The sequence below is a fragment of the Dasypus novemcinctus genome, chromosome 21, assembly GCF_030445035.2.
Source record: "Dasypus novemcinctus isolate mDasNov1 chromosome 21, mDasNov1.1.hap2, whole genome shotgun sequence".
Classification (NCBI taxonomy): Eukaryota; Metazoa; Chordata; class Mammalia; order Cingulata; family Dasypodidae; genus Dasypus; species Dasypus novemcinctus.
This window is the reverse complement of record NC_080693.1, coordinates 11102847-11124076: the sequence shown is the minus strand read 5'-3', so window position 1 is coordinate 11124076 and position 21230 is coordinate 11102847. Positions and strand designations below refer to the sequence as shown.

Genomic DNA, 21230 nt, shown 5'->3' with positions numbered 1-21230 from the left:
TCTCCCTTGGGGATTTGAGATTACTCTGAGCAAGATTGGGTTCTCGAAGGATGTAGACATCTCAAAGAAAAAATGATTCACCGTGGCCCCTCTTCTGTAAACCATAAATCATAATTTCTGCAGTGAGTTCAGAATGAGGAGTATGAAAATGCATTCAACACCACTAGTGATCAGTAAAATACATATTAGAACCACAAAGTCTCATGCCCATATCTTACAGAAGGGGTACTCTTAGGATGCGAAAGACTTCAGCAGGGAAGGTACAGACTCCACACTAAGAGAGTTGTTCAAATATTTAGTCAGGGAGATAATTGGGAACATGGAGACTTCATTCATTAACTCACCAAACCTCAGCCAGGTGGGTGACTTTGCCAGTTGATGACATTAACTGTTCTTCCAGAGTAGTTCAGTTAAAGGTGAAGCTAATTCTTTGCATAGCTGTTATCTGGCAGTTGGTCTGGAATGTCTTAGGTTCTGAGCCAGTAGAGGAGCCAAGCAGACCACTGGTCACTTGGGGTGGTAGGTCAACTCCCAGGAAGACTCACATGAGGCAGAAGGTATTCTGAAGATGCTGGGGGAGGAGGGCCAAAAATTTAGACATACGTGGTACTTCAGAAGGCCTTTATGTAGGGAAAACTACCTCATATTTTATATCAAGGATGGAAATGTAGAGACAGGAGGCTGGGTCAGGATATGTACTCTTCTTGTGGGTGAGTCACCTCCTCCAGGGCATCAATTCTTCCCCTCAGGAACTTTGGGGCAAGAAGATTTTTCAAAGGAACTGTTTCAGTACACCATGGTTGACATGTCATATAACACATACTTGTTGGCTTAAAGGAGTTTATTGTTTCACAGTTTTGGAGGCAGTGACACCAAGATTAGACTCAGTAAGGTCTGTGCCCTCAGTGCTTGCTTCTGCCTTTCCTCCCCACCATCCAGGGCAACACTGGGGTTATGGAGGTGAGGATTTCTGACCCCCTCTTTCCCCAGAATAGTCACACTAATGTACAGACTCAGGCTCCAGGGTAGGTCACTGTCTAGAATGCCTCTCCTTTACTTCCTTTCCCTGACAACTTGGTGCCATCTGCTTCTCTAGCAGGCCTGTTTTCAAGTGTTTCAAGGTTTGGTTTGGGTTTCTATCCCCATTAATTGTAATGCACTCCTAAGGGATTGGTAATAAACTTTCCTGAAAACAGTACCAACAACAACAACAAAAGACACCTTGGCTGTCTTTAATTCACAAGTATTGTGAAGTAGTTTCCAATATTCCATGCTCTGGTCTTCCAGACAGATATTGTAGTATTTCACACTCAGTTTGGGCCTAGTCCTTTGGCAGAAGTTTTTAGCACAACAAGAACAGTGTGCCAACTATCTATTATTTTGCCCCCAGTTTATCCAGTCTGCCTTTGCTGTCCATAAATATCTATCAATGGGAGGGTAGAAAAAGGTCAGAACTCCACTGTGGGTATTGCTCTTGGAATTTAGGATGCGTTTTGTCTCACAATACTTATACATTTATTTATGAATTACCATATGAAGAAAAGTAACTGAGTAAACAAGTGAATAATAAGAAAAAGAACACTAGATATATCAATAAATTAACATGGATTGTGTCTCTGATTTGAGCCAGGACCATTAGTTACTTCTGAGGGCAGCCGATGAGGCCAATGGTACTTGCTCTGTATTTCAGATCTGGAAATGAGACACAGACAATTTAGTAAATTTCCCAGCTGACATGAAGCAGAGTCAGGAATCAGCCCTGAACATGTAATTCCAATGTCCAAGTTCCCGATCACATTCATCTTCTGGCCTTGAGCATCACAGTTGCTGTCAAAAATATGCTGGGTAAGGCATTAGAAAAGCATTTCAAGGCAAGTGTTCAGAAGCACATTCGACCTTTTTACTTTTACAGGTGTCAATTAGCACTCAAAGTAGTTATTTCTCTATGCAACTTATACATACTATTTAAGAAACTTCAGATGACACAGCAAAGGGAATCAAAATCACAAGCTCACCACTGAAAAAATACCAATGCTTTTTTTTTTTTTTTTAACATACTGGGGTTGGGGATTAAAACTGAGACCTCATATGTGGGAAGCCAGTGCTTAAGCACTGAAGCACATCATTTCCCCTGAGTTGGTTTCTTTTGTTTGATTGTTGGTTGGTTGGTTTTGGTTTTTTTTTTTAGGAGGCACCGGGAACCAAATCTAGGACCTCCCATGTGGGAAGCAGGTGCTCAACTGCTTGAGCCACATCCATACTCCAATGCTAATATTTGAAAGTATTTCTTCTCTGATCTTTGACCATTAAAACACACACACACACGAGATAAAGAACTCAGTTAACTAACCTGAAGGACAATATAGAATACTGAATATCCCAAATACACTGCAACTACAAACAACTTCTCAAGTCTTCTTTAAAGCCCCTTGCCTGGAAATACAAAGATGGGACATGATTTGGATTGCTACCTGAATCTGTGTTCCCCTAATTGCAACTCTAAGACCGTAAATCAATGCCTTTGTTGCTTGAAGCTTAGTTTATTTCTCAGTTGACATTATATAGTGTTAGAAACAGGATTCTAAGTAACTACCAACCTGACTCTGGAGCTACTGTTGAGCTTAAGCATGGTAAAGGTAAAAGCCCCTTCAGCTCTGCCATCTCCCCAAAAGCCCTGAGTTCTTGTCTGTGAGTCCTCTGGTTCTGAAAATCCCTTTTTGGTTGAGGTTCTAGATCTTTTAGGGGTGACTTTTGAACTTTGGCATTTTGAACTTTGGTTCTTATGGTTTAAGCTGCTAACAGCAGTCCTGTTTGTATACTTGAACCTTTTTTCTTCTGGTTTGGCCTGGTGACATAAGGCCTTTCTGTTGTACTTTTTTTTTTTTTTGTATATAGGGAAAATTGATTTGTTTGGCAAGTACTTGAATGGGACTTTTAAAATTCAGCTTTGATAATGAGCTCTTCTAAGTGGGGGATGCCTCCCTAACAATCAATTTGGCTTTTGTGAGCAAGCAGATTATTTTTAGTCAACACAGGATGGGCACTTAAACACTATTAGAATGTGTACCACCTTTTAAAGAGAGGCCTTGGCCTGACGGAGGAACCACCTAGTGACAGTGCACAGGAGGAGACCCCATCTAATTCCAAGGCAAGGTTGCCTTTCTTTGTCTGAGAAAATCATCACTTTACTTATTTCTTTCATTTTCAATTGAGTTCAGATATGAAAATTCTGACCGTGTACATTACAGATGACATATACACTTTCCTTATTTAAGAGTATTCTATTACTGCTTCAAGTTGTTATTTACAAATAGCAACAGCAGGGTATCAAGTATATGGGCTTTTTAATTGGCAGCAGTTTTTCCTCCTAAGAGTAAGAATTTTTTTGTGCCAACCAAAATAGACATGAGAGATGCATTATCTAGGAAAAGCTTCTGTCTTTCCATGTGTGTCTGCTACAATTACTTATAGGATCTTTCACTCAACCACTGTTTCCCATCTGTACCAAAACTACAAAAGACTGTGTCAACACTACACAGCATGATCTGATCCTGAGTATTTTCTTTAATATAATTACAGGTGGCCTCAGGTACAAGAGAAAATGGTAAGTATTTTTGAACTTCTGAAAAAATCTAGATAATTAAAAAACCAGGGTGGAGCTGATGTAGCTCAGTGGTTGAGCACCTCCTTTCCATGTATGAGGGCCTGTGTTCAATCCCCAGGGACTGTGTGCTTGCTTTACTCTGAAGAGCCACCCTGATTCCAGCTTCCAGGTGAGAATGAGAAATGGGGATGTGATTATTTTCTAGTTAAGTGATAGCCAAGTTCTACAGTCTTTGTAGGCAGCTGTGTTCCCTTTAGCTGGTGAGGGTTTGTGTACCAGGGCTGGAGCTATCTATTTTAGAATCTTTGAGATGAGATTGTGAAGGTGGGGGTGGAGAAACTATTTTCCACCTATATAGCAGCACAATTGCCAGTGACAACTTCTCAAAAAAACCACTACTACACCCTTTACATATATTTACTCCTTCCATCTTCAACACTACCATACTATGACTGTTTATTCCCACTCTTCTGATGAAGAACTGAGGTACAGAGACAATTAGCCTACAATTTCAAACATGAGTGTCCCTGATCCTTAAGCTATAGCCATAATCTAGCCCCATCACTTGGCCATGGGATGATTCTACACCTTGCCAGCAATGGAAACTGATCATTTGTGTGTATTCCTGGATGTATCAGACCTGCACAGACCCCACATCCTGTCCATCATTATAAGTCAACTCACTGATCACATGACCCAGACCTGTTATTATTGCCGTTACTGCAGACTATGAATTGACATAGTGTGAAAAGCACTTAGAAATTCCACATGCCTGCTCAGCTCAGATTCTGAAGAACTGCAAGCACAATCTGGTTTACCTAAGGCATTCCTCTACACTACAGCCCAAACAGATAGGAATTGGGAGATATTAGCGTATTTCATAATATCAGCATCTTGAGTCCTAGAAATGCTCGGCACTGTTTGCTGCATGCCTTAGGGACAGTGACCAAAAAGAACTCAAGTTACCATTTCGCTATTGATCTGGGGTATATCATCCTTGCTGCAACTTTTATAACTGCATTAGAGTCTTAGCACTCAACTCATGTCTCCCCTTAGTAATGAACTATCAAATTGGTGCCTGGAGTTTATAAAGATGGACATCCAACACATACAATGAATAAGCATTCAGGGTATAGAAAAGGAAGACTGGAAGGAAAAATACTACATGATTTATAGTGGTCAATTTTTAAACAGCAGTATTTAAATATCTTCAAATCTTCTACAACAGAGTATCTTTATGATAAAGGATTAAAAATAATAATAAAACAATGTTTTGCCTAGACTTGAATCTAGTCCCACAATAAAAAGTTATAAATAAAATGTCTTTAAAACAATTACCCAATTATTAAACTTTAGAAAGCTAATAAAATGCTTGTGTACAAATAACAGCAAAATCCTGCAGAAACGGGTGCTGGACATTGTATGTCCTGCCATGGCCCACTGAGTGGACTGGGGGAGAGTGAAAACTACAATGTAAACCATTATCCACATGAGATATGGAAGGATTGAGAAGTGAATCAATTTTCCAGTTTCAAATCTAGAGAATAGGAAACCATATTCTGGAGATATTAAGTGCTTTGATTCCAAATTCTATACACTTTGTTCACATCTCTTTGGCCTGGTGGGATCTCGAATCGTCTATGAGTTTGGAACAGTCATGATTTCAATTCTTATTACTGAGCACCACACCTTCAGGGCATCTGCAGCACAATGTAGTATTATCCAGTTTTCAAAAGCCCAACAGCTATTTGTGCTAGTAGCTATGGCATGGACAATGCAAAAAGAACATTTCCATCCTCACAATACACTTTCCCAGGCAGTTGCTCTGAGCCTGCCATTGGTCTTTTCATTGAACTCATCTCATACAGAGTATTTCCAGAACAGTCAGAATTTCAGGGTGATAAGTTTGGAGGTAAGAGCTTTAATGGTCCATCAAAATAGGGGAAGTAAATAGTTAAAAGGGGATTCTTTCTCCACCTTGCTCATTTGCAAACCATTTATAATGTCTTATTGAAGGCCTCTGACTCCACAGAGTCTAGGGATGGTCTAAGAACCTGTGGTGATCTTGGGTAGCCAGCAAGCCATCAAGTGGAGAAGGAAGGGATGGGTGTGCCACATTCTCCAAAAACTTTCTTGCAAATGTTTGTGTTCCTAAAGATTGGTTTGTGGATCAGAGGTATGACTCCACCAGCAGTGATGAAAATGATAATCCAGGTAGGCAATATCACTCAAGATAGGATCCAATGAGAGTGGGTTATCAGAAACACTCTGGTAACACTGCTACTTTAGCAACTGAAGAAGGGACTGTGAAATCAGAAAGTAATGGAAATATACATGGAGATCTGCTTTATTCTTTCCATATTTAATAACAATAGTAAGAAGTATTATGATCATGTTCTTTGAGTGTACTGTGTTTGCAATCATCTTTCCTTGCTGTGCTATTTAAGATTCACTTTCCCATAAGACCAGTTATCAAAGCCTTTGTTTTTCCTTGGTTAGCAGCTCTTGGGAATAAAGCACAAGAGAGTGTAGATGAGGTTTTGGTGTTTACCTACAATGGAGGGGATCTGGCAGGACACAAGCTCTCCCAGACTATCAACTAGACTTGGGACAAAGTTCTTCTACTGAGTGCCAGGTGGTGGTTGAGAATTAGGGCTTCTCCCTCTGTACTTACCAGTCTGGTAGCACTTCATTAATGTTTTATCCTTTCTGACATAAAGAACATATGCTCTGGGCTTACTACACATGCACCTGGCTGTTGGAAAGGTATCAAAAGAAACATATCCTTGAACATCCTTCTATTCTCTACTGCTCACACAAATCCAAAATCCTGGGATTAGATTAAAACCTGAAATTGCTTCCATTTGAGAGGTTTATGTACAACTCTTTCTCCAACACATTCCAAAGCCTGGCTGGGTTTCTGGAGGCCTTGGGTGAATGGCCTGCCAGGCTTGCTTCACATATTGGCTCTTGCTGTCCCTGCTCCTCTCATATTATTCCCATATTACACTGCCACCTTCTTCAGTAAATCAATGGATCAATTAACCAATCCATTTTAAACCAGGGAGCAACTCTCAGACGCACGGAGTTGAATCATGTCCTGTGGGTGATAGTGACCATTAATCCTATAAATCAAGTCATTGTCCTGAGACTGATATGACCTTAGGTTCATGGAAGACACTTTGTCCTCACAGCATCCCTATAGGTTTCTGAATTGATTGGAGGGGTTGAATGTAAGATTAGAGGTAAAGTAACGTGTCTGTATCCACTTAGTCTGAAAGTGATATAATAGGGGATCTACAGGCCACTTAAATAAGTGTAATCTTTTGGGAATTCGTTAAACCACTGAAGTACTAGCATTGATGGGTGCCTGGACAAGACTGAGGAAAGGTACATGGAAGGGCATGACTGTCAAGTGGGGAACAAGGCAGAGTTGACTGGCTAGAACAGAACACCTGATTTAACTCCATGCTTCTGATAGTTGCTCCGTGATTAGAATGGATTGGTTAATTGACTACTTGATATTTTGGAGAGGGTGACAGCATAATAAGGGAATAATATGGGAACAATGATTGTTCTCCAGTGTTCCTGTATTATAGAACAATATGATTGGTGGAAACTGACAAGGAGAAAACAAATGGGCAGTAATACAGAGAGAGAAAAGAGGCAGGGAGGTAGTGAAGGTGGTAAAAAGGAGAAGAAAGACAACATCATGTATAAAAAGACATGGAGAGTATCTGCCTTCTTAGAGGAAAAAGAGGATACAGGCATTCCTCACTGGCCACAGTTATAGTATTTGAGAGCTGGGAAAGGGACTCTGGAATCTTAGACCCACTCCTTCACAGCCAAGGTGAAGTGACTGAGGCCCTAGGAGAGGAGTGTGGTGGTGAGGACAGAATTGTGTCCTGGGAGCAGACCAAACGCTGTCATAACCAACAGGAGCTTGAATTCTGCCCTCAACCCTAACTTTCCCATTTCCTTTCACAAGGTTGATAGATCACCATTCCTGCCCTGGTTACCAGGAGGCTTACTTCACAGCTTCTGAAGTATCAGATACAGAGAACAACAATTTGCATATAATTTCCTTCCTCTTTCTATTTTGTAATCTCTCCCTTTCTTATTCATAACTCCTCTTTATAGCTTTTCTCCATTCTGTCTGTTCCTTATTTTATGAATCTTATCCTGAAGGAAGTGGTCTCATCCAGGAAGTTGAGGTCATGGGAACAACAATGTCTACAAATTTCTTCCATCCTCTTTACCTATTTTCTTAGCATTGCCCTGGTTTTAACATACGTGCATCACTGAATCAGTCTGCATAAGCCTGAATGGTCCAGGCAGGGAACTGGGCTGGTTGTCAGAAGCTTTGGGCCACACCCAGTGGAAGGAGCACCTGTGAAGTTAGTTCTGGGGTGGGCTCTCCCCTTGCAGGGTGTTCCTGCACATGTGCACATGGTCATCCAGTGGGTTCCTTTCCTTGCAGCTGTCTACACTGTTCAAGGAAGAGGAGTCTCTTTTCATAAATTCTCTTTTCCTAGAATACACTGAAGACACTGAAGAAATGGATGAAAAGGCAGGAAGAAGAGGAAGAGGAAATGTGAGTGTGGAGTGGATAGGATAAAGAGAGGAAGGGAAACAAGTTCACGTGCATTCCATTGCTTTCCTAACCTTCTTTTGGCACTTTAGGAAAATCAGCAAAACTGAGAAGAAACTGAGGTTTCCAGTATTCTATGTGAACATGGAGGTGGAAACATGAACTGGCTGGTCAAAGTAAATGCAGACAATCAAGGATCCGAGATGTCTTCTGGGTCCTGCTACCCACTTCAGAAAAACTCCTCCATCCACCTCTGTGCCTCCCCAGTGATCCCTACTACTGACAGCACAAAGACCTTGAGCTGGAGGCCTCAGTCTGAGTCTCAGAAGATCTGGAGATTACATGATGTTTGGAGACTGAAAGGGGATATAATACCAAAGAAATGGAGATGCCTCAGTGCTCAGCCCCTTTTACCCAATTCCCTAATCAGCCAATTGAGGGAAAATTTATTTTTCAGTTTGAAAGACTTACACTGAGTTTTAGAAATAGGTTTGGCATTTAATTTTAGGTGTTAATACATTAAACAATTTCTCTCCAACTACTTGTTTTTCTTCATCCTTATCAATAAAATAAACACATAGATAAGCACCCTAAACAAACTTAGAGTGAATGAATGGACAAATAACTGTAAATTTAAGACTTAACATCTTTCTTAACATCTTTCCTACCAATGTCTTCTAGACATTTCATTTCCTGAAATCTGTTCCCTCAACTGAAAGGGATCATGGGAACAATATTACCCAACTTCAAGCCAGTGAAGTTGGATTTCAGTGCTGTTTTCACTTTCATGTCCATTTTGCTGTTTATAACACCATGATTCACATTTCTTTCCATAAATATATTACCCCATTTTCTTCTGGCACAAAGTATTATCAAAACCGATGATGAGATGCTAATGTTCTTTTCATAATGCACTTGCTTTACTCTAATGCACAAAAGACTTCATTCTTCCTTTACACCCTAGTAATTTTAGCTAGAATATGTCTTGCTATTAGTCATTCTGAGTCAATACTCAGTGTAAGGTTTTATAATGCAGCTTCAAAGAATTTCTTTCCAGAAAAAATAAGGAAGTATAATTTTTAATATTTTTTCATGTCTTTGCTTTGGTTTTCTCATTCAGGCACTCCAGTTATTCATATATCATACTTTGTATGCTTGTCTTCAATTTCTGACATTTTTTTTCTCAAATTTGTCAAATAATCACTAATACTTGGCCATCCTGCATTTAAAAGCACTATCTTAGAAATAACCTGTAGGAAAAAATTGCTTTAATTTGGTTTGCTGATTTTTAAAATGCCTATACACATAAAAACCTGTCAGCCACATTATGCCATGATCTTATTACCCAGCATCTTGCCAACACGTAAACTGAAACCATAAAAATGCTGGACTCCTACAAATGGGCTTACACTGAGATTTCACAAATGTACTCCCAGGCTTCCTGTATGTGGGGACATTATGCTGCTCACTGAGTAGACTGCCATCTGTGGAAGTCATTGAGCCCTGATCACAGCTACATCTATAACACATTCTTGTGGTGTATCTCTTAAACAAATAACAAGAGCTACATCATTTAAGCCTCCTTCTTGCACTTGACCTCCCATGCTCTGAACAAGTGAGTTGTTCCAGTATCTTCCAGTAAAGTTTGGCTGAATTTATGAATTACATAGAATTTGACATGGCAGAGGAATACTGGGCAAGAAATGAGATTCTATGCCTGCTCTACCTTACTTCCATGGCTGAATGTGAGAGAATCTTCGAATCTCTGGACCAAACAGAGATAATGGGTAAAAAGAAAAAAAAACCATTGATCTAAATCAATTCATGAACTAACAAAAACTAAGAAAAGCAAGCTAAGTTCTTGTTCTGCACTTGCTTTCCAAATGATGGCAGAAGGCCTTGATTGCCTCTAGGAAACACAGAACCTAAGACAAGGATATCAAATTCTTGGCTTTTCTGAGGAGAAAGAGAATATATTAGAGATCTTATGTGAGCAAGGGAGTTGAGCCAAGCAATCAGGTGGTATATACTAGGGTAGAGGAGCAGTGATGGGTGATGTTACCTGCCTATCACTCATTCAGGTATTGTCTTCGGTGTGACAGAACCATTCCCTGTCCTTGTCTGACATTTGGTCCCATGGAACTCACCACCTGGCCAGAGGAGGGGACAATGAAGTTGCCATCATCAGTATCTCAAGATAGTCATTAGTATAGGCATATTTACAGAATAAAGGCAAACACTTAAGCAAAATTATATAATCACCTAAAAGGTACTAGAGGAGAGGGTGGGAAAAGAGAAGGAAGAGAAAATACACTAATTTCATCACTGCTCACAATGAGGATTAATACACACTAAAGAAATGGATGATTAAGGGAAAATTTTTTTTAAAAATTACTAGAACAAATCACAAACCAGAAAACATACACATGTACACAGAAACATACAGGTGCAAGAAGTGTACTTTTGAGTACACTTGCCCTTTAATAATGTGATAATGAATTTAAGTAGTTTTCAGTGTTAAATACAGTTAAAATTAGCATCAAAAATAGAGAGCAGCTCTTTTTCCTTTTGCAGCCATCGCTGAAGTGGCAGGGACCAAAATGAAGTTCAATCCCTTTGTGACCTCTGGTCGGAGCAAGAACCATAAAAGGCATTTCAATGCACCTTCCCACATTCGGAGGAAGATTATGTCTTCCCCTCTTTCCAAGGAGCTGAGACAGAAATATAATGTTCGATCCATGCCTATCCGAAAAGATGATGAAGTTCCAGGTTGTGAGAGGACACTACAAAGGTCAGCAAATTGGCAAAGTAGTCCAGGTTTACAGGAAGGAATATGTCATCTACATCGAATGGGAGCAGCGGGAGAAGGCTAATGGCACCACTGTCCATGTGGGCATTCACCCCAGCAAGGTAGTTATCACTAGGCTAAAACTGGATAAAGACCGCAAAAGACCCTCGAACATAAAGCCAAATCTCACCAAGTAGGAAAGGAAAAGGGCAAATATAAGGAAGAAACAACTGAGAAGATGCAGGGAAATAAGAATCTTATGTACAACTTCTATTAAAAACTGCTAAAATGAAAAAAAATAGCAATTAAGAATTAGTTTATATTTTATAATTATAAACAGCTTAAAATCAGTTAAGCAATGGACTTTTCCACATAGCAGAAGACAGATGAAAGTGCACACCTCTCACTTCTATGGAAAAGAATTAAAGAGTATGGAAAGAATTAAAGAGCTGTATTGTTTGGGAATGATGGGGAGATAGCTCTATCTCTTTGCAAAGGGAGAGGTAGGCCATGCTTCACACACAGAGAAATTCAGTTAAATCATATGAAAAGGAATTTCAGGTTTTGGTTGCATTATTTCAATAAGTGACTTTGCAGAACTGAAGATCTGGTTTAAAGTTTTATGAAGGAAACAATTTGGTTGAAAGGCAAGAATATTCTGGTGTGGGAGGAGTGGGGTGGGAGAGTGGGGGGTATACGGGAGCCTCTTATGTTTTTCATAACATAACCTTTTCTGTGATGTATGTATCTTCAAAAAACCACAATTCATAAAAATGATGGGGGGGAAGTGGGTTATATGGGAACCTCATGTTTTTTTTAATGTAACATTCCATGTGATCTATTAACTTTAATAAAAACATTGAGGTGTAGCAGTGCTCAGAGATGTATTCACCAAATACAATGACTGTCTCATGATGATGGAGGAGATTGTTGTTATGGGAGGAGGAGTGGGGTGAGGGAGTGGTGGGTATATGGAGACCTCATATTTTTAATGTAATATTAAAAAAATAAAGACAAAATAAATAAATAAATAAAATAAAATGATTTCAAATTATAATGATGAACACTTTGATTTTTAGCCCTATGTATTAAGAACTGTTGCAAAGTACCAAATTATGTGTTATTTCATTTAACCTTTACAAACCACCCTATTAAGAAGGGACTTTTTTACAGATGAGAAAACTTAGGCTTATAGAGATGAAGTCACTTGCCCAAGGTTAACAAGGGTCTGCCTGCCACACAGTCTATGTTCACAATCCTTCCACCCAGACTGTCTCCCTACAATTGGTGCAGCTGATACCAGGAGGGCAACCCGCCTTTCCCCTTCTGAAGTGTTTCCAACCAGGGCATGTTGTAATACCTATCCTACATCTAGGCCACATATCCCTTTATTGGCCCCCACATTGATACACAGTCCTGCACAGTCCTGCACAGTCACCCACTCTAACGGGTTCTTGTGTTGAGCTACATTACTGGGTGGCTGTGAGGACTAAATGCTTTAATACATGCAATAGTGCCTGGCACATGGAAAGCACCTAATAAATGCTATAACTATCATAGTCATCATCATTACCCAGTTCACACCTGGGGCCCCTGAGGTTTTCCTGGACCAAAATGCTCTCTGGTTACAGTGCCTTTCTCTGTTCCAGACAAACAATGACTCCGATCCTCGGGATCCCATATAGTGTATTTCCTTTACTGGCCTAAGTATCCCATCAACAAAACCACTTATTTCAGTCAGACTGAGTGAGTCTCTGTTCCTTTTAACCCAAAGAGTAAAAAAATACATAGATGGATTGTTTTGATAGGTGAATTTTTTAAAAGTCTCTAAAGTTACATTATTTTTTCAGGAATGAAAACATTTAGAATGAAAGTGTATTAATCAAAAATATATAGTTTCAAATGCAAGTTTTATTATGTTACTAAGAGGGAGAAATTTTATCATCACTAGAAGTTTAGATATGGGTCCTTTTTGTTTCCAGGTAGCTTACTCAAGAAAATTACGAAGGAAAAAACAATGAATTAGAATTAATCTGTGAAAAGAATTCTTGATGTCCTGACACTTGAAACTTTGCTCAAAAACTCTCCTCCTTTCTGAGACCTTTGTGTTTTCCATGACAACCATTTCATTTGCTTCCTCCTTCCTTATTAGTTATGCGTGCAATTTTTATTATATATTTTCTATATTTGATCTTAAATTGGGTTATAATTGTTTTCCTTGAATTTCTTTATGTATTCTCTCTCACCTAGCAGAGTATGAACTCCAGTGAAAAGTGATTCCTCTCTTCATTTCTTTTAAAAAGGCAGTGGTGTATAATGTAACAAGCAGGAGATATGAAATAAGATGATACAGATGCTAGAGCATCAAGTCTCAATTCTCTCACACATTGATAAATCACTAAACCTGTCTCAGTCTCCATGGCATTTCTATAAAGAGGAGATGCTCTCTATCTGATTTCAAAGTCCACTGGGTTTTTTACTTTGCTTCTCTGACTCTGGTGGACCAAATTCATGAAAAGAATCCTGAATATTTAAATCCTCAGGTATATGTGGTACCGCTCATATTCAAAACAAATTACTACATGGAATGTGATGAAATGACAGGTAGTGTCAAATGGCAAAGGCCACCTGATCTGAATTGCTGGAGGGCATTTACCTTCTGACAGTTTATCTTTAAAGCAGTGGTTAGAATCAGATTCCAAGCCATGGTATTTCATCACATATCATAAGCTAACACAGTCTGCCTGCCAGCCTGTCCCCCCAGCAAGTCCACTAGTCTAAAGTTAACTTGTCACCACTCACTGGCTATAGACTCTGAGCTTTTACCTGGCCATAGAAAATCACAACTTGGTATTTATAGCTCTGGCATTCATATAATTTAATGCAAAAATCTCATCTGACTGCACTTACAGATTACAGCTTAAATTCTGTCTTCTCTTTCTTCCCTCTTCCAATAATTTATGACTAAATAAGCAAAAATTAAACAAACACTTTCAGTTCACATTTCACCTCTCTTCTGCAGAATCATATCAACGAAATAATAATAATAATGGTAGAAGTACTAATTTGTTTTCTGTAAATTGTCCAAGTAAAATATTCAGGATTCCAACTAGTGCATCTGAACAGTAGGCTAGGCTACTAAAGGAATGTGTTTTGTAAAGATGCAGAGGCCACCTTAATCAGCATATTAAAGTGGAAGATCATAAAATAAGAAAGTAGTTTTTTGTGCTGAAGTAAAATACCTGGTTAATTACCAGTATCACAGTGGGGTTGTAGAAGTAAGAAGCAAGGTAAGTGTATTTGATGTGTTATGCATTGCATTGGAAATATTTAGTAAGTATATGAAAATCAAGTATATGAAAACTAAGTCCCTCAGTAGGTTGCAGGATCAGACGCCTGCAGCAGCTGGCAATTGCTGGAGAGTGGATGGAGAATATGTTGCACTTTTGGACTCCTAGAGCAGCTGGCAATTGCTGGATAGAGGATGGAGACTATGTTGCAGTTTTGGACTCCTGCAGTGGCCAGCAATGACTAGATATGGCCAGATGTACAAGGGAACATTCAAGTTTTCCATTGGTTTCATTAGTTTATAATAATAACCTGTTGTTGCCTATGTCTCAGAGGATACACACTAGGAAAAATGAGGTCAGTTTCCACTAAGCCAGGGGTTGACGGTTTCTATATCCCTGGGAAGCAGCTGCTGAAATGACACAAAGATACTTGTTCAGGGTCTGTGCCAGGCTAGAGGGGACATAGCTGCCGAGTCCCTAACAGTGAGCATAGGGCCTAGTCTCCCAGGCAAGTCCCCTTTCAGGGAATTGGCCCTCCTGAGCCAAGCTCAGGAACCACAGGTAGACCCACATTGCCCCCTGCTAGTAAAATGGCAGAACTCCACCAATGTTGAAAGGAGAGCACAGCAGCTTATTCTGTCCTCAATTTAAGGCTGTCTTGAATTTGTGCATCAGTTAGAATATCAACAGAATAATAATAATGGTAGAGGTCATCATTAGTTTTCTATGAATTGTTCAAGTAAAATTTTCAGGATTCCAACTAGTGCATTTGAACAACAGGCTAGGACACTAAAAGTATCACAGGATCAAAATCACTTACTTGATATGTCTGACGCAACAGTGGAGTTCTCATAATTGGGGCTAAATCAGGATTCTTTACAGATACCACTGGATTCAGTTTTCTCACCTGTCATTTAAACAAAAAGCATTACACCTTAAAAAAATTCAAAAGAAGGAAAACACTACATGTTGGGAGCGGTCAATACGCGTATACACTGAGTTCAGCAATGCAGGCAACATGGCCACCAGAGCAGAGCCCACTTCCTTGTTCTTCTCCCTCCCTGCTCCTTTTTTGTTTCCCGCCACTGCCCAGACCGATAAGATAGTGCACAGGCGCAAGGCATGAAACTAAGGTCTGCCTCCCACCCGGGCGACAGCAACAACCAATCCTTAGCCTCTACTACCTCACTCCCCGCTCCTCCCCCACCCAAGGGTATATATACTTTGCCCCCTTTAATAAAGTTGCAGTTTGATCAGAACCCTGTCTTGCTGTCATACTTTGTGTCTCTTGCCCCACCATTCTTTCTCGGCAGGTTTCGGGTCTCCGTTGCCATCCCGCAGGCCGGGGCAACTACATACATAAAGATATGTATTACAGGGCTATACACTAAAAAATATAAATTACTTCACTGCTAAACAACTGGGAAGTGAATTAGTAAATCTTGATTCTTTAATAAGATGAAGTACCAGGAGCTAATGTGGCTCAAGCAGTTGAGCAACTGCTTCCCCCAGGGAAGGTCCTAGGTTTGATCCCTGGTGCCTCCTGAAAATAAAAAAAAGAAGGAAACAACAAACAAATCAACAAAACAAATTAACTCAGGGAGCCACTGTGGTTCAGTGGTTAAGCGCCAGCTTCCCATTCACAAGTTCCCAGGTTCAATCCCTGGCCCTGTACCCCAAACAAAACAAAACAGAATAAATAAATAAATAAGATAAAGTACCATTTAACCCTTCAAAATAGTCATTATCAAGACTGTAAACCAGTAGAGGAAAATATTTGTAACATAACATTGAGTGAATAAAACAAATTATAAAGGTGACTGTATATAGCTACAAATACGTTGTATTAGGTTAAAATGCACATATATACTCTATTAGTAAAAAAAGAACTGATGCAAAATAGCAGAAATTGGTTGTTTTTCATAAAGGGTATTTATTTGGGGTAGAAGCTTACAGTTACCAGGCCTTAAAGGGCAAGCTACCTCCCTCACCAAAGTCTATTGCCACATGCTGGAGCGAGATGGCTGCCGACGCCAGCAAGGGGTCAGGCTTCCTGGGCTCCTCTCTTCCTGAGGCTTGCTCCTTTCCCGGGTCAGCTGCTTTGCTCTCTCCACAAGGCCAGCTGTAGATTATAAGGCAAATGGCACATCTCTCTTCCCGGGGCCTCTGCCGTATCTGCTTCTCTGTGTGTTTCCTTCCCAGGCTCCAGCTCAAAAACTCCCAGTTCTGTCCTTTGCCATGTCTTTTCTCTGTAAGTCTCTGTATGTGCAGGGATGCAATGTCCTACTGACATGACCCAATCAAAGGCGTAATCATTATTTAATCAAGTAAAAGTGAAACCTCTCAATTCAATACAATCTAACATGCCTGGAGGAACAGACCAGGTTACAAACATAAGCCAATATCTATTTTTGGAACACATAAACAATATCAAATTGCTACATAGTCTATGAAAAAGATACATGTAGGGAGGAAAGTAAGGACAAAAGGGGCCCCCTCTGGAGGCAGCTGTTTAATAAGAACTGTTCCAATAGTCACAACACCCCTGGGGTTGGGGACTGGACCCTTGGTGTGCAGAAGGAGGAGACAGAGTCCCTCCAGGGAAGGGCCACATGGTCCCCTGAAGGTGGCTGCCTGGGCCTGTTAAGCCAGGATCTGTGATTCTGAAATGAGGTCCCTAGTGTCCTGCCAATCACGCATCCCCATCCATGGCCTTGTAAATGGGATGGGCCATGCCATAAAAGGTTGAATAAAGCAGCCCAGTACTTTGGAGGACAGGGGTCTCCATGTAAGAAGTTTCCATGATTCAGTGTCAAAGGAGGCCTCCTCAGGTTGGAGATGGATTCTGAGTCTCTTGTCTCTGTGCTCAAAAATGCTTGTCCATCGCATCATCCCAATCTTTCTAAGTAAAATTGGACTTCATCAGTCGTTAGCCAGTGGGCATCTGACTAGGCAGTAATACCCACCATAGACAAATGGACGTTTTCTTACTGTCATAAATACCTAAGTTGATAGGAGAGGGGTATGGAGTCTTCAAAAGACTCTCAGTTGTCAATTGGCCCCTTTCTCATTGTCACCCTGAACAAAATCTCCAAGTATGGTTTGACTCTCCAATCAACTAAAATTTGGAACTTTGGTTTTAATTTGGGGTCCTCTTTGGAACCCTGCACATACCAGACTCATAGGCAATTGCCTTTCTCTAGGGTCTCCCATCCATGTTGGGGTAGGTTTCTACTAGCAGGATGGTGGCAGGATCATTCAGAAGAACCCCTGGCCTGCACAGTTCACTAATAGGGTGTTGCCCCATGATAGGCATCAGGGCTTAATAGGGCCTGAGTACATGGTATGGGCATTTTACCGTTTTTTTTCTAATTTTGAGACAACCTCTGTAGTTGTAGGAAGAAGCTGGCACCCTGGCTTGGAATTTGTCTTGCCCATAACCCTTTAGCCACCTTGCCAGGGACTGGATCCACAGTAATCCATGGAGTCAGGGTTCAGAGAGTGACAGTAGCAGAGAACAATAGCCACAAAGGGGCTACAGGCCCCAGGAACACCACTGCCTGTGGGCTGCCACGTTATACTTCCTGTGAAGGAGGTGCCCCTATTGCACAGTGGAACCCCTGCCTTTGGCCTCTGGGGCACAGTATACAGACGCACTGTTTGTTCCCATATAGTCTCCCAGTTACTTTCAGGCAAAGCCTCGTAATTCCCATGTACTACCTGCCCCAGCAGCCCTAGCACCAGGGCAGGGGTTGCCCACCTCCTGTCCCTATACCAATTCCATTAGGTCAATGACTTTTGGATAAAATTAGCCAATTTGACTCAGACTAATCATGCCCATTCTGGGGAAAACTGGAAACCAAGGTTTCCCCTCTTGACATACAAGGGCTAGCTGTCTATAAAACCCACGGACAACTCAGATTTGCAAAAGCCACAATTTAGGGAGTTTTGGCAAAACCCAACATAAACAACAAGCATCAGCACAAAGTAGAACACACATTAAGTCACCAAGCCATGGAACCTCCCAGATAGTATTAGTTTTCTGAGAACCAGTTAGTAAGCTAAGAGCAATCAAGAGGCACTATGCCTCACATCCAATGGCTGTGACCAACACACCCTCCCTATTGCACCACTTACTTTTAATATGTATTTTCTTAGAGAAGTTGCGAGCTTACAAAACAATCATACATAACATGCAAACTTCCCGTATAGCACCCCTTCAGCAACACCATGCATTCCTGTGGAACTGCACCACTTATTTTGAATGAGTCAAGTTGGGGATTTAAATTTGGGTCTGGGTGGAAGTCAGGTGTGACTCAACTGGAATCTGAGACCTTAGTGCATGATGAATGTTACTGTAGGTGCTAGGGTGACAGGGTTGCCAGGAGGATAGACAGGAAGTATAATTAGTTAGGTGGCTCAACCAGAAAGTGTGGAACACACAAGTAGAACAAGAGGAAACTGTGAGCCTGTGTTAGTCAGCCAAAGGGGTGCTGACATAAAATACCAGAAGTTGGTTGACTTTTATGAAGGGTATTTATTTGGGGTAGGAGATTACAGATACCAGGCCATAAAGCATAAGTTACTTCCCTCACCAAAGTCTATTTTCACATGTTAGAGCAAGACAGCTGCCGACGCTGTAAGTGTTCAGGCTTCCTGGTACCTTTCTTCCAGGGCCTAGCGTCTCTGAGTTCAAGTTTCCTTTCTTCCCAGGGCTTGCTTCTTCCTGGACTCAGGGTTCCTTTCTTCCTGAGGCTGGCTTCTCTTTCCTCTTTATGGGGCTCCAGCTTAATGCTTCAGCATCAAATTCCAACATCAAAACTCCAACATAAAAAAGCCTTCAACTCTGTCCTTTGCTATGCCTTTTATCTGTGAGTCCCCACCCCTTGGTCAGTGGGGACTTAATGCCCTAATGATATATCCCAGTCAAAGCCCTAATCATAACTTAATCGTGCCCAGGTACAGACCAGATGACAAACATAATCCAATATCTATTTTTGGAATTCATAACCATATCAAACTGCTACAGTGCCCTTTTAAAAATTTTTGCTTGAATATATTTCAATACTTTTTATTGCCTCCTGCAGGTGTGCTCACATTCAATCACTACCTTCAATGATTCCCTTTGCAAAACACCTTTGCAGCATCCCTAAGAAGAAGTTATTGGAAGTGGATGTGGCTTAAGCAGCTAAGTACTCACCTACCACATGGGAGGTCCTGGATTCAGTTCCTGATGCCTCCTTAAGATGATGAGTGAAGCATGCATGTGATGTGTGGGCCAGGTGTGGTGAGCTCATGCAACAAGATGATGCAGGGAGTTGATGCAATGAAGAGAAACAGCAAGGAAACAAAATGAGAGACACAATGAAAGACATAAGCAGGGACTGCAGGTGGCTCAAGTGATTGGGTGCCTCCCTCCCACATGGGATGTCTGGGTTCAGTTCCCACTGCCTCCTAAAAAGATAAACAGAGAGCAGACAGCAAGCACAAGCAAAAAATGGGGGTGGGCAGTGGGGGAGGGGATAAAAGCAAAAAAATGTATACTTCAATCCCTGCTAAAATCCCATTTCAGAAACCAAGACTCGGATGCTTTGAAGGGGAAGGCAGGCACCCGATCTCCTCTCCAGAGCAGGTGGGCCAAGGAGTATGTCAACGGAGGCTCGACTCACAGAAATGCCTCGGCCACCACACACTCACCTCCTGGAGGAGAATGCTTGTTTACAAGACACTTGCACACTTTGTGACTTTGCTGTGCATTCCTGCAGGACAGGGGTTCTGCTCCCTGCTTGGCTCTCCTAGAGGCCCAGAATATGGTAGGTGCATACCTTCATTCCTTGATTTGATCTTCTCCCACACCACAATCAGGCAGCAAATTAGGAAATGTGACTGCTGCCAGTGTTAGTCATCTGCTTAGCAGGGTAGATGGAGTCCCTGGCTCCCTGCCCAGGCCTTTCCAACCCAGGTGAGACCTTGGCCACTGCTGGAAGGACGAAGATGTTAATTAGGAGAAAGAACCCTTTCAGTCATTCCTGCAGCAATAATAATTACAATCATCCTCATCATCATCTCTAACTCATGTAGTCCTCACACCAGTGGCACCAGTGAGGAAGGAGCTATTATTATCTGTTTTCACAGCAAGGCACAGAGCAGTTAAGTAACTTTTCCAACATCACAAGCCAAGAGGCAGCACTGCTGGGACATGGACTCCATCAGGCTTAAAGCCCAGCGTCTAGAGGCTGCTAAAACCTCAGGACAATTAGCATCCCCAGCTGGACCCAGAGAGGCTGCCAGCACAGGTGGGGTGAGTTTGGGTGAGGGATCAGCACTACAGGAAATGTGGAGGTCAGTCAGGAGCCTTCAAGGAGACCCACCTGCGAGCTCTGGCCCTGAGGCCACAGTCTGAGCAAGTTGTGGCCTGGCAGGAGAGGCAGGCACGAGCTCCCTAATTACAAAGTTAATTGTTTCATGGGTGCAGGGTCAGAGGCCAGCCTCTCAGGCACCGGCCTGGGCTGGGAGCCGGGGAGCCTGACCCGCAGGGCTGACCTTGCAGCAGAAGCCTGAAGAGTGGGTGGGAGTGAGGCAGGCAGAGTGGGAGAGCACCCCAAGGAGAGGACACGGCCTGGGTAGGACCTGGGGCTACCGCGCTCGTCTTTCCTTCCCTCTTATCCTTAGAGAGCAAGTGGAAAAGGGAATTTTTAAAATTCCCATGACCCTGCCGCGCCCCCAGATGGCCTTGGATCCCTCCTCCATCAAGCAGTGATTCTGCCCCGCCATTCCAGCAGCTGTTTGCACTTGACAAAATGCCCAGTGGTCTTGTTTGATCCTTACAACCACCTGGAGGGAGCAGGTGTCCGGCCCCTGTACAGAGGGGGAAACTGAGGCAGGGGGTGGTGTGCCTTCCTGGGCCGCACAGTAGGTGTGCCTCTCCTCATCGGGGCAGCCTCCCCCACCCCCGTG

The 21230-nt window shown here is 41.7% G+C and overlaps 2 long non-coding RNA genes across 3 annotated transcripts; one reads left to right on the top strand and one right to left on the bottom strand.

Moving 5' to 3' along the window:
- Window positions 1-304: 304 nt before the first annotated feature.
- On the bottom strand, window positions 305-21162 carry LOC139437119 (uncharacterized). Of its 2 annotated transcripts, XR_011646745.1 has the most exons (4): window positions 19474-21162; window positions 15094-15180; window positions 1644-1692; window positions 305-571 (listed from the first exon to the last, which is right to left on the bottom strand). It is a non-coding gene; the product is annotated as an uncharacterized lncRNA (long non-coding RNA). The 2 variants fall into 2 exon arrangements; XR_011646744.1 differs by lacking the exon at window positions 1644-1692.
- On the top strand, window positions 464-8685 carry LOC139437118 (uncharacterized). The gene is made up of 4 exons (XR_011646743.1): window positions 464-557; window positions 3580-3604; window positions 8140-8198; window positions 8288-8685. It is a non-coding gene; the product is annotated as an uncharacterized lncRNA (long non-coding RNA).
- Window positions 21163-21230: the final 68 nt, after the last annotated feature.